The 13,991-nt window shown below is 35.1% G+C and overlaps 1 pseudogene; it reads right to left on the bottom strand.

Moving 5' to 3' along the window:
* Window positions 1-6,303: 6,303 nt before the first annotated feature.
* LOC100349009 (poly(A) RNA polymerase GLD2-like) overlaps window positions 6,304-13,991 on the bottom strand; it is a 198,007-nt pseudogene continuing 190,319 nt past the window's right edge.

Genomic DNA, 13,991 nt, shown 5'->3' on the forward strand with positions numbered 1-13,991 from the left:
AAGCAATGGCTACCCATAGGTAGCAGTGGTGCAGCGAAAGCAAAATCAAAGAATCATGAGAAAATGGATGGGGATGCTGGAAGTACTTTCCTCATTGACTTTTTGAAGGGCCAAAGTAGAATAACAACTACTGATTATAAGAATATGTTGAGAAAGCCAACATTGTTACAGAAAAATGCCTGGAAAATCTTTGTTCCTCTCATCAGACAAAGACAGCATTATGAGTTTTGATCAGCAATCATTAGGCAAACACTTTCCATGCTGATTTGGCTCCTCTGACTTTCTCACTTCCCAAACTTAAAATATTATTTCAGTTAATAATATAAGAAAGATTACATTGACCTGGTTGAATTTCTAGGACCCCCAGTTCTAAATGGCATATACTGTTGCTTTTAAACATATTTTGAAATTGATTAATTATGTTTGTATTTTTGCTTTTAATTCAATTTTGCACGAACTTTCTGAAGTCCCTTTGTACTTTCAAATTGTCTTCAGGTGGTTATTTTAAAAGCATTTGCTACATGTGTTTGTGCCTATTTGGATCCCTGTATATCCTTATTCTGATGCAGTGTCACTGATTGTCCCCATTCTTTGTATGCTGTTATACAAGGTCAGTGTCTCCAGGCTGTGTTCCTTTTATGTTTTCTTATGTTGTTCCTCAGATAATCTGAAATTTGCCTTTACTTTAGGAACAATACTACTTATTTCCTCCATGAAACTTAAGCAATTGAGCCATCTTTGTTGTGATTATATTTTCTCTGAATTTCTGGAGCCATCAACATTGTAAAATTTGCAACTGGAATTTTATGTTTTCTACATGCTTCATGTACCATATTACAACTCCAAATTAGCTATTAGTTTTAGAACATCATTTTATTCACTTCAAAGGTGTACTGATCACAAATAAATAACTACATATTTAAATAATCATAAAACATTCCAATAATGCACCCATCACAGTAATAACATTTCTGCTAAAATATAGTAGCATATAGCTGAGTTAAAAGGCTTATCAAGTATATCAAGTGTTTACAATTTTTAAAATACCACTCGCTTATAACTCAATACACATTAAATTAGTTACATCCTATTTCTACATTTATTCCAAGTACAAAGTAGCAAAATAGAATCCTGTGTTAAACTTTGAAAATTTTTATTAAGTTGCATATATCCAGAATGTCATTTGCAACAATAATAATAACTTTTAAGTTATCATGTTAATAAAATATCAAGTTCTAAAATTTTGCTTCAAAGGTTTGTGATTCATATATAATTTTGAGAACCTAGTAAGTTGTGGGCCTGCCCACTGCTTTCTTCTTCCCCAGATAGAATGCACATAAGTGCAAAATATATTTCTATATACTTTGTTATGATTTATATTGGAAATTGACTACTTTTCTAGAGCATATGATGTCGATTATAAACATATTCCTATACTTTAAGAGGCTTGAAATGGAAATAATGTCTTCTTAAAATGACATATACAAATTAGACAAGTAAAACCAAAAAAATCATGTTAATCTGGCTTAAAAGTATATCTAAATGAATAGGTTGCTGATATTTAAGTTGAGAACTACATGGGAATTTTGAGTTTGATTTTGAAATGGCAAAGCTCATATCATCTTTAATATCAGTTCAGTTGTTTAACTTTTCATTTTGATGACAATAAAAGTTATAACTAGATTCATAGAGACTCACACAAGTTTGTCAAATCAGAATTCCTACAGCTAAAGCAGCCAAGCAAAGGTTAACCTGTGTCAAGGAATTTTTCATTTTCTTAAGGCTCTTTGAGTCAGATTCATGTTAGATTATTTCCTTTCCTTTCAAATATGACATTATTCATGCTATTCCAGCCAGAAAATACTTAAGTCTACACTTTCATTTAAAAATCTTACAAAAATTGAGTTTCAAGTGATTCTGGCAGTGTTTTTTGATACTTGTAGATTTTTGCCCATTAAGAAACTGGCAGTACTTTGTGATTCCTGATTTCAGATTAGAAAAACACTCCAACTTCTGGGAATTTCAAACACTTGTCCCTGTTGACTCTCGCTTATATTTCTCATTAGCTTTGTAATGTCATCTCAGTCTCCTTCCGTAGCACCAAGGGTGAAGATGTGATGAAGAAAAGGAATGTGTTCATGATATTGCTCACAGGCCCCTCTGATGCATTAAACCCACTGGGCAGTGGGCTTCTCAGATCCTTTTCTATTTAGTGGCAGCATCAGATATAACCCAGGAAAAGATGAGAATTCCTCCCCACCTGTTCTGTTTGTACTTACAGTGACCATCTTAACTGGAGTCCTAGTAGTTTTGTATAGTCATGTAGATACTCTTTATTTGAAGCCTTATTTGCAATTTTATTCTTTCTCTGCTTCTTATAGATCCAAATTGAGATTACATAAATGATATTGCCCATTTCTATCTCACCCGGACCCTTTATCAGTTTGGTTGCATTATAGTTTTTGCTTTTTTGTTTTGGCCCTATTCATCCTTCTGATTACACATATTAAATGTTATGCAACCTCGTTTTCTTCAACTCATTTCTCCATATAAGATTACTGATTCAATTTGCTGTCATAATTTCACTAATTTTGTACAATTTATATCTGAAATATATGTTTATGTGTGTATACTTTTACCTTAAAGGCATTTAATAAGATATAATTTCTTTATCATTATTATACCCTAAAATGGCCCCCAAATCTGTTAATACATGTTTACTTAAATATGTATTACCTACACCTCTTTTTTTTTTTGACAGGCAGAGTTAGACAGTGAGAGAGAGAGAGAGAGAGAGAGAGAGAGAAAGGTCTTCCTTTTCCATTGGTTCACCCCTGAAATGGCCGGTATGGCCGGTGCGCTGCGCTGATCCGAAGCCAGGAGCCAGGTTCCTCCTCCTGGTCTCCCATGCAGGTGCAGGGCCCAAGCACTTGGGCCATCCTCCACTGCCTTCCCGGGCCACAGCAGAGAGCTAGACTGGAAGAGGAGCATAACTCTTGTACGTACTATAAAATTGACAAAAATCTCCTTTTAAATAAAAGCTTTCTTTAATTTCTAACATTCTCTTCTTCTGATAAGCATTTTCCATCAGTGCCCCTAAAAATGCTCTCTGATTCAGCCAAAGATTTTCTGAAGTCTCCATAGAAATGGCAGTTGAAATTGTTTTGAAAGATTTATTTATTTATTTTTAAACTTTTATTTAGTAAATACAATTTTCCAAAGTACAGTTTGTGGATTACAATGGCTTCCCCCCCCCCATAACTTCCCTCCCACCTGCAACCCTCCCATCTCCTGCTCCCTCTCCCATTCCATTCACATCAAGATTAATTTTCAATTGTCTTTATATACAGAAGATCAATTTAGTATATAGTAAGTAAAGATTTCAACAGTTTGCACCCACACAGAACACAAAGTGTAAAATACTGTTTGAGTACTAGTTATAGCATTACTTCACATTGGACAACACATTAAGGACAGAGATCACACATAAGGAGTAAGTACACATTGACTCCTGTTGTTGACTTAACAATTTGACACTCTTGTTTATGGCATCAGAAATCTCCCTAGGCTCTAGTCATGAGTTTCCAAGGCTATGGAAGCCTCTTGAGTTCGCTGACTTTGATCTTATTTAGACAAGGTCATAGTCAAAGTGGAAGTTCTCTCCTCCCTTCAGAGAAAGGTACCTCCTCCTTCGACGGCCCATTCTTTCTACTGGGATCTCACTCGCAGAGACCTATCATTTAGGTCCTCTTTGTTTTTTTTTTTTTTTTTTTTTTTTGCCAGAGTCTCTTGGGTTTTTGAAATATTTATTTTATTTGTATGACATTTTTAAGTTTATCTGCCATTTACAGCAAAGCCAAGAATGGGATTTTTCCTTATTCAGTATTCTGAGGGTGGACTTTCACATTCTTTAAGAATATGAAGCAATGGTTTGTGATAGCTGAATACAGGTTCAGATGACTTGCATCTATGGATCAGTCACTCTGAGCTCTGGGGTCAACTACTATTTAGTGGAACAGTGATCGTTAAAACCCTCTCCAGGGACCTGTGGAGTTCCTCCCTGAGACTATTTCAAGGGGTCTGTAATGTCAAAACAATTTTCCCAATAACATTCAGATGGTATAGGCCTTTTTCACTTCCATTATCTTATGAGAGAAGAGTAGAGTTTTCCAGAAGTAGTTACATGACTTGATATTGCAACACAATCAAACAATGAAGAAGCAAATATGAAAATTCTGCTGCTTTCAATAGGAGAACTATTAGGAAGAATTGTAAAATAAACAATAAAGTGCTTCACTCTTAATTTTTTTTTGAGTTTCAGGAAGTAGAGAATTTTAAAACAACATATTAACATATAATGATTTTATTAATGTTTAGTTTAAGTGAAATAGTAAATGTATATTTTAAAATTTCTTTGTCATTTCTGTTTTTAAACTTCATCTATTTAAAAGACAGAGCAGCAGAGAGAGACAGGGTGAGAGAAATTTCCAATTCACTTGTTCATTTCCCAAATGGCCATAGCAGCCAGGGGTTGGGCCAGGTTTGTGTCTCATGTTGTTTGCAGGAGCCCCAGTATTTTAACCATCTTCTGCTGCTTTCCTATGCACATCATCAGGAAACCGTATCAGAAATGGAGCAGTGAGGACTTGTACCAGCACTCTTATATGGGAAGCTGGCAACACAAGTGGCAATTTAACCGACTGCATCACAACATCAGGCCCTATCTTTTAATTTCTGATAGAGCAAGTGTGGATAGACCCAGTTTGCAGAAATTAAATTTCTTTGAGATCATCAACATCTTTTAGGAATGTAACAGGGTTGCTTCTGTGGAGGCTGCCTACACTTTTCTTAAATCTTGATGTATAAGCTTTCTTGTATATTCAAATGTTGAAAAACTCCCTCGGGATTTGAAAACTTGCTTGTAGGTACTCTGTGGCTTAATGATTTTTCATTTTTAGTTTCATTCTCCTGACTTCAGTGTTGCTGAGGTTTCTGTATTTACCTAAGAAAGTACATGTGTATACCTATGTATGTACATTAGAAGTTTGTAGTAATTGACATTGCTACAAATTCTGTATGTGACGTTTTATTTTTGATTTAATAGATGTGATAATAACCTCATGTCAACAGCATCCCTGATGTATTTGTTGATTTTTATTTTTCCTCTTTTGCTCAATCAAGTTCCAACATTGTCTTTGGACTCAGGTTCTTTCTTTCTCTTGCCTTTTAATTCAATCTTCTCATGCCATCAGCTTCTGGCAATCCCATTGATTACTGTCTTCTCCCTGATACATATTCTTTGCAGTAGGATTCCTAACCCTACAGTTAGAAGGCTATGGTGATTTCTAACTTGGAAGTCTCTTAATTCAGCTGACTACAGAAATATCTAATCAAATCACTTGGATTGTCTTTGTTGTAATTAAAAAGAAAATTCATGTATAACATGATGTATAGTTTTAATCATTTAGAATCTTGTATTTTCACAGATCGAGCACAATCATAAAAATCAACCTCAAGACTAAGAAATACATCACTACCAGCATCCTAGTATCCCAATTTGCTGATATCTGGTCTCTATTCTTGAAATAAAATTATGCACCTGTCCTCTAACAACATAGTATTGCATAAACATAAATAATTCAAATACTTAAAAATGCAAATATGTTGTTAGACAGCAAGTGCTTTATATATGTATATATGTAATGGATAAAATATCAATTATTTTCTATGTAGCTTATATGTTATTATATGCAATATATTACTATATATGTTATTATATATATATTCAATAATTACTCTAAGTAAAGACTTAGAGCAACTGTCCAGTATTTCATGACTGCAGAGATTTTACTGACTTAAAAGATTCTTTTTGCTTCAAGTAACTGAGTGACTGACTTGAGTTTTCACTTCACAGACAACAAACTATCTCTTCGAGGTTATACTTCAGCACTCATCATTTAGACCTTCTCCAAATTTCCACACTGCATGTCAGTATTAGCATGTGGTACAATGAATTGTAGTTATAGAAAGACCTTTATTTGTTCAGGTAATTTCCCAAAATATATTTTATCTGGTTTCCTAATAATTAATGTAAACATTTTCAAAAATGTATTTTTAAATCAAAAAGTTTTACTAGGAAATGTCATAATAAAACATGCAATCTTTATATAAATATGTATTTTGAAAAATAAAACATGAAAAGCAAAAGAACAATCAGAAAAAATCATGATTGAGGTAAATATAATGCCAATGACACAGCTACTGTTCTTTATTTCTCCAAGGTGACACCAAGAACGGGACTGACTATCTTTTCAGGGAGGCAGTTCTCAGGGGGACTATGCTGTTCAAGTCTCTCTTGTTTTTCAATCCATGCCATAACTTTCAAAACTGATCCTTGATCATGTCAAACTTGTCCTTGCATGCAGAGCTCTGGCTATATTTGTTCCATCAAAAGGTTCTTCCAAGCAGATGAACTTATTTCACCACTCAATGCCATCAGGCCTCCGGATGGCTTTGGGTTCATGAACTGAAATCATTTGACTGTTCCAGTCAAATTCTGTAGCATAATATTTAAGAAAGTCTAGCAAGAGGTCTTCAAGAATTGATTCATTCTTTGAGAGGTAAGGAGGAACATAAGATGGACTAAAATATTCTGGGTAAATTTTTTGGAGGAATGGAAGGTTGGGTTAGGCAAGGTCTTTAAATAGTGCAAAACTGTCAACAAGACTATAGCTGTTTAAAGTACCATGACTGGTGCTATTTATATCATGGTGACTGGCCCACTTATTAACCACCAAAACTAGTGGATCAACTCAAATTCAAAGTATGCATAAGTTCTGAGAAGGTATGTGTTTCTTATTCCAGCAATATTTACATTCAAATCAAATTCCACACAACTGACTTCATCCCTAAACTCCACAACTGGCACTTTTGCACAAATCAGCTGCGGTCTCTCAATTTACCCAGAGAGTCTGGAACAGAAGTGTTTATGGACTAAGGTGAGTATATGCCAGTACTTCAGTCTTCTGATTTACTGGTTCCTCTTTAACAACTAGGCATAAGTCACCATCACTGGTCCGAGTACCAAATCCATTTAAAGAGGATCCAAGCAAAAAGTCTGCTTTGTGGAGATAACAGCTGGATTTCTCTCTGCAGCTGTGATCAACAGCATTCTTTCTTCTTTAAATCACTTATTTGCTGTGGACATGTTTCAAGTAACTCCAGTATCTGCTAACTCAACTTCAGTTCTTCATCACTTTTTCAGACATGGGCAGGGCTCCCAATGTGATCCTCTTCAGGTCCCGGGTATGAGACTGGGGCAAGACACGAGGGAGGGAAAGCAAGTGGCCCACAGGTTCCTCGAAAGCTTGGAGGACAAAGGAGGCCCCAGAATCCATGATCCAGCCTGGTTCCCACGCTCAACAAAACACTGCACCTTCAAAAAGTTCCTGTGCCCCACCACCAGCCAGGGCCTATGCCCTACACCAAGGCATCCTCTCTGCAGCCCCCAAATCACAGGTATCTGGGGGAAGGGGCTATGCTTGGCCCCCAGGCACTCTCCACCCCTGGAGCTCTGTGGGAGCTATCACCCAACCAGTAATGTATCTTTTGTTTTAATTTTCTGAGGAATCTCCATACTTTATTGCACAATGATTATACAAGTTTGCATTCTCACCAATAGAGTATTAGGGTACCTTTTTATCACATCCTCACCACAGTTTGTTATTTTTTGATTTTTGTATGATAGCCATTCTAACTGGAGTGATTATTCTTTTTTTTTTTTTGCATTTTCCTGATGGCTATTGGTCCTGAACATTTTCTCCTATCATTAGCTATTTGCATTTCATCTTTTGAGAAAACAATTGTTCATATTTTTTGCTCATTTCTTAATTGAATTGTTTGTTTTCTTGTTATGGAGTTTCTTGAGCTCCTTATGCAATCCTATATCAGATGCATAATTTTCAGATATTTTCTGCTATTCTATCAGTAACCTCTTTACTTTGTTGATTGTTTCTTTTGCTGTGCATAAACTTCTTAATTTGATGTAATGCAATTTGTCTATCTTTGCTTTTATTGCCAACGTTTTTTCTTGTCCAATAAGTTTTTGCCCAAGCCAATGTCTTGCAGCATTTCTGCTTTATTTTACACTAGTAATTTGAAAGTATAGATACTTAATCCATTACATATTATTTTCATAGTGTGAAAGGTAGAAGTCTTGTTTCAAATTTCTGCATGTGGAAATCTGTTTTTCCCAGCCCCATTTGTTGAATAGAGTGATCTTTCTTCAGGGACTGAGGTTAGCTTCTTCATCAGAGATTAGTTGGTTGTAGATGTATACATTAACCTCTGGAATTTTTATTCTGCTCCATTTGGTCTACCTATCTATTTTTGTGCCACTACCAGGCTGTTTTAATTATAACTGCCCTGTAGTATGGCTTGAAGTCTGGTATTGTGATGTGTCCTGCTTTGTTTTTACTGCTTCAGATTGCTTTAGGTATTTGGGTTCTCTTGTGTATTGATATGCATTTTATGATTTGTTTTTCTAGATCTGTGAAGAATGTCGTTATTTTGATTAGGATTGCATTGAATTTGTCAGGTGCTTCAGGTAGACTGGACAATTTGATGATAGTAATTATTTCAATCATGAACATGGAAGATTTTTCCAATTTTTGGTATATTCTATTTTTTTACTAATGTTTTATAATTTTAATTGTAGAGATTTTTCACATCATTGGTTAAATTTATCCTAATATATTTAAGATTTTGGGGCAATTTTGAATAGAAATGATCTTACATTTTTTTTTCTCAGACAGAACATTGTTGGTATATAAATGTGCTATTGATTTTTGTGTGTTGATTGTATATCCAGCAACTTTACAGGATTCTCTTAGGCATTCAAATAATTTCTTAGTGGAGGCTTTATTTCCCCTATATAAAGGCTCATGTAGCCTGGAGTCAGAAATTATTTCACTTCCTATATTCCAATTTGTATCAATTTGGTTTATTTTTCTTGCCTAATGATCCTGGGTATAACTTTGAGAATTATATTATATATTAATCGAGAAAGTGGGCATCCATCCATTTCTGGTTTTGGATCTTAGTTGCAATAATTCTATCATTTCCCCATTCAATATTTTGCTGGTAATGGGTTTGACTGTGTTGATCTATGTTCCTTCTATACCCAAGTTTTAAAGTTTTTTTTCTTATATAATATATGATTGTTTTAATTTATCAAAAGATTTCTCTGTATCTACTGAGATAATCATATGGTTCTTTTTAAATATTTATTTATTTATTTGAAAGTTAAAGATAGGGAGAGATGGACAAATATCTTCCATCCACTGAATCACTCCCCAGATGACCACAATGGCCAGGGCTGAGCTAGGACAAAGCCAGGATTCAGGAGCTTCACCTAGGTTTCTTGTAGTCCTGCACCCAGCTAGGAGTCCTGGATAAAGCTACTGGCTCCTGGTTTCAGAGTGCCCAGCCCTGGTTATTGTGGCCATTTTGGGGAATGAACCAGCAGATGGATGACCTCTATCTCTCCCTCTCTCTCTCTCTCTCTGCCTCTCCCGATCTTTTTAACTCTGACTTTCAAATGAATAATAAATCTTTTTTTTTCTAATTTGTTACCTGTTTTTATTTTATTTAATGAACATAAATTTCCAAAGTACATCTTATGGATTACAATAGCTTCCCCCGCCATAACTTCCTTCCCACCCACAATGCTCCACTCTCCCACTCCCTCTCCCCTTCCATTCACATCAAGATTGATTTTTCAATTATCTTTATATACAGAAGATCAATTCAGCATATATTAAGTAAAGATTTTCACAGTTTGCACCCACACAGAAACACAAAGTGTAAAATACTATTTGAGTACTAGTTATAGCATTGATTAAACACCTAAGAGTAATTGTGTATTAATTACAGAGTTCAACCAATAATTTTAAGTAGAACATAAAAAATTACTAAAAGGGTAAAGTATTAAGTTCTTTTTTTTTTCTTTCTTTTTTTGTTTGTTATATAGTTATTTTTTATTTAATAAATGTGAATTTACAAAGTGCAACTTGTGTATTGTTGTGGCTCCCCCCCCCAACCTCCCTCCCTCCCGTGGCCCTCCCCTCTTCCACTCCCTCTCCCATCCCGCCCTTCATCACGTTTCATTTTCAATTACCTTCATGTACTGAAGATCAACTTAGTATATACTAAGCAAGGATTTCAACAGGTTGCACTCACACAACCACACAAGGTATAGGGTATTGTTTGACTAGTAGTGTTGTTTTTAAGTTTCGTACTTAAACACATTAAGGACAGAGATCCTACGTGGGGAGCATGTACCCAGTGACTCCCGTTGTTGATTAACAATTGGCACTCTTATTTATGATGTCAGCAATCACCCGAGACTCTTGCTATGAGCTCTCTAGGCTATGGAAGCCCCTTGAGTTCACCAGCTCTGAACTTGTTTAGTCAAGGCTATATCACAGTGGAGGTTCCTTCCTCCCTTCAGAGAAAGGTGCCTGTCTCCTTGATGGCCTGTTCCTTCTGCTGGGGTCTTGTTCACCAGGATCTTTCATTTAGATTGTTTTTTTGCCACTGTGTCATGACTTTCCATGCCTGTGAGACTCTCATGGACCTTTTAGGCAGATCCGAATGTCCCAAGGGTTGATTCTGAGGCCGGAGTGCTGTTTTGGGTGTTTGCCATTCTATGAGTGCTGTGTGTCCTGCTTCCCCCGCAGGATCATTCTCTCCCTTTTAATTCTATCCTTCATTATTTGCTTACACTGGTTTTATTTGTGAAATCTCTTTGACACTTACCCTATCTTTTTGATCAGTTGTGTATTTATACTTATCACTTTACCAAATGCGCTGGCATTGGTACCTGCCTCCTTGGTAAGACTGAGTTGAAATCCCATGGCACATTTCTAGTTCCACTGTTGGAGGTAAGTCCGAGTGAGCATGTGCCATCCTATATATCTCCTCCCTCTCTTATTCCCACTCCTATGTTTAACTGAGATCACTTTTCTGTTAATTTTAAAGGCCTAAGAATGTGCATTGATTGCAGATTTCAACCAGTGGTCTTATGTAGAACAAACAGAATAACAACAACAACAAAAATACTAAAGGAATAAAATAGTAAGTTGTTCCTCAACAGTCTAGACAAGGGCTGATCATGTCATTATCTCTCATAGTGTCCATTTCATTTCAACGGGTATCATTTTAGATGCTCGTTTAGTTGCCATCGATCAGGGAGAACATGTGATATTTTAAAAAAGTTTAAAAGTTAAAAAAAAGACTCTAGTGGGAATATACACAATGAATATAAAATTCACTTATATACAGTAATTTTTAAATCAATTACAAATCATTAAAACTATAGTAGTATAACATTCTTAACTACTGTTTTTACAAAGATATAAAGCAACGTTTTACAAAACTGTTTTTGTAGCAATACTGACACACACAGGAATTTCTTCTTTTGTCTTTCTGTTTTTGGTTAACTACATTCAATATGATATCTTCCAGTTGCTTCCATTTATTTCAAATGATATAATTTCATTCTTTTTTATAACTGAATAAATATCTCATGGTATATATATATTATATATATATATATATATCACGTTTTCTTTATCCATTCATCTGACAATGGACATCTTAGATGATTCCAAATTTGGCTATTGTGAACAGTGCTGCTATAAAAATGGTGATGCCAATATCTCTTTGATACAATGTGTTCAAGACTTTTGTGTTTAAACCCAGTAGTGGGATTGTTGGATCATATAGAAAATCTATTTTTAGTTTTTTAAAAAAGTCCATACTGTTTCTGTATTTTTTAATTTACATTCCTACCAGCAGTATGTAAGTGTTCTCCTTTCTCCACATTTTCACCCACATTTGTTACTCTCTGTATTTTGGGTTTAATATTTATGACAGGAGTGAGGTGATGTCTCATTCTGGTTTTAATTTAGCTTTACTATCTGTGTAGTGATGTTGAGCAGTTTTTTTCAATGTATTTTTTTGCTATTCATATTTCTTCTTCTGAGACCTGTGTATTGAAGTTCTTTACCTACTTCTTAACTGGGCTTTTTATTGTTGACTATTTTATGTTGCTGATATATTCTGGATATTATTCCTTTGTTGAGTCTGTAGCTTGCAAAAAATTTCTCCCATTATGTTGGATGCCTTTTAACTCTATTGATTGTGTCCTTTGCTGTACAGAAGCTTCTTTGTTTCATATAATCCCATTTGATTAGTTTTACTTTTAATGCTGGTGCTTTGAAGTTCTTGTACAAGAAGTCATCTCCTACATCAATGTCTTGTAGTATTTCTCCTACCTTTTCCTCCAGAGACTTCATAGTCTCAAGACTTAATTTAGGTTTGTGATCCATGTTGAGTTTTTTTTTTCTATGTGATGAGAAGCATGAATCTAATTTCATTCTTCTATATGTATTAATCCAGTATTGATAGCACCATTTGTTTAAGAGATTATCCTTACTCCACTGTATGGTCTGAGCACTTGGGCCAAAAATCAGTTGGCTGCATGTATGCAAGTTTTGTGGTCTCTGTTCTGTTCCACTGATTGATGTATCGGTTTTTATGCCATTACCATGCTGTTTTAATTACTATAGCTTTGTAGTATGCTCTGTAGTCAGGTGTTGTGATGCCTGCAGCTTAATTTTTCTTGCTCAGGATTGCCTTGATTATTATGGGTGTTTTATTATTCCATGTGAAATTTAGGATTTATTTTTTCTAACTGCATAAAGGAAATCATTGGTATTTTCAGGGGGATTTCATTGAGTCTGCTTTAGGTAGCATAGACATTTCAAAGATATTGATTCTTCCAATCTAGGAACAAGGAACATCTTATATTTTTTGGTGTATAATTGATGATTTCTTTCATGAGTGATGATTTTCATTGTAGTGATTTTTCAGTTCTTCAGTTAAATTTATTCCTAAATATGTGATTTTCATTGCTATTGGGAAAGGGATTTATTTGATTTCTTTTTCAATGAATTCATCATAAGCATATAAAAAACTATTTTTATGTATGTTTATTTTTTAAGTTGTAAATTTTCTGAATCAGTTTATCAATTTTTAGATAGAATCATTTTATTTATTTGAAATGCTGAATTACATACAGAGAGACACAGGAGAGATTGAGGTTTTCCATCTTCTGGCTCACTCACCAAATGGCAGCAAAGTCCAGTGTTGGGCCAGGCCAAAACCAGGAGCCAGGATCTTCCTCCAGGCCTCCCACATGGGTACAGGGACCCAAGCACTTGAGCTGTCCTCACATTAGCAGAGAGCTGGATCAAAAGTGCAGCAGCTAGAACTCATACGGGATGCCAGTCCTATGCTCACCCCTTGGTTTATCAATTCTAACAGTCTTTTGGAGGAGTGTTTAGGTTTGTTCATGTGTAACATCACATCATCTGCAAACAGGATAACCTCACTTCGTTTTTCCAATTTTAATGCCCTTTATTTCTTTTTCCTCCCTAATCTTTCTTGCTCAAACTGAGCACTATATTGAATAAGAGAGTAAAAGTTTTCACCCTTGTCAGGTTCCTGATCTGAGAGGAAATGCTTTCAGCTTTCCCCCATTCAGTATAAAATTGGTTGTTGGTTTGTCATGTATAGACTATTCTTTTGAGGTTTGTACCTTCTATACCTAATCTGTGGAGGGCTTTTATCATGCAGCAGTACGGAATCTTATCAAATGCTGTCTCTGAATCTATTGAGATTATTATACAGTCTTCATTCTACTGATGTGATTTATGATGTTTATTGATTTGTGAATGTTGTCCCCATCCTTGCATTTCTGGGATAAATCCTACTTGATTATGATATATAATCTTGTTGATGAGGTTTTGGATTCAATTTGCTGGTATTTTTTTTTTTTTTTTTGAGAATGTTTCTATCTATTTTCATTATGATACATGTCTATAGCTTTCTTTGTGTGTTGTTACGTTTTTCAGTTTTGGTATAAA

Source organism: Oryctolagus cuniculus, chromosome 4 (assembly GCF_051225735.1).
Source record: "Oryctolagus cuniculus isolate XC-2025 breed Fujian yellow rabbit chromosome 4, ASM5122573v1, whole genome shotgun sequence".
Lineage (NCBI taxonomy): Eukaryota > Metazoa > Chordata > Mammalia > Lagomorpha > Leporidae > Oryctolagus > Oryctolagus cuniculus.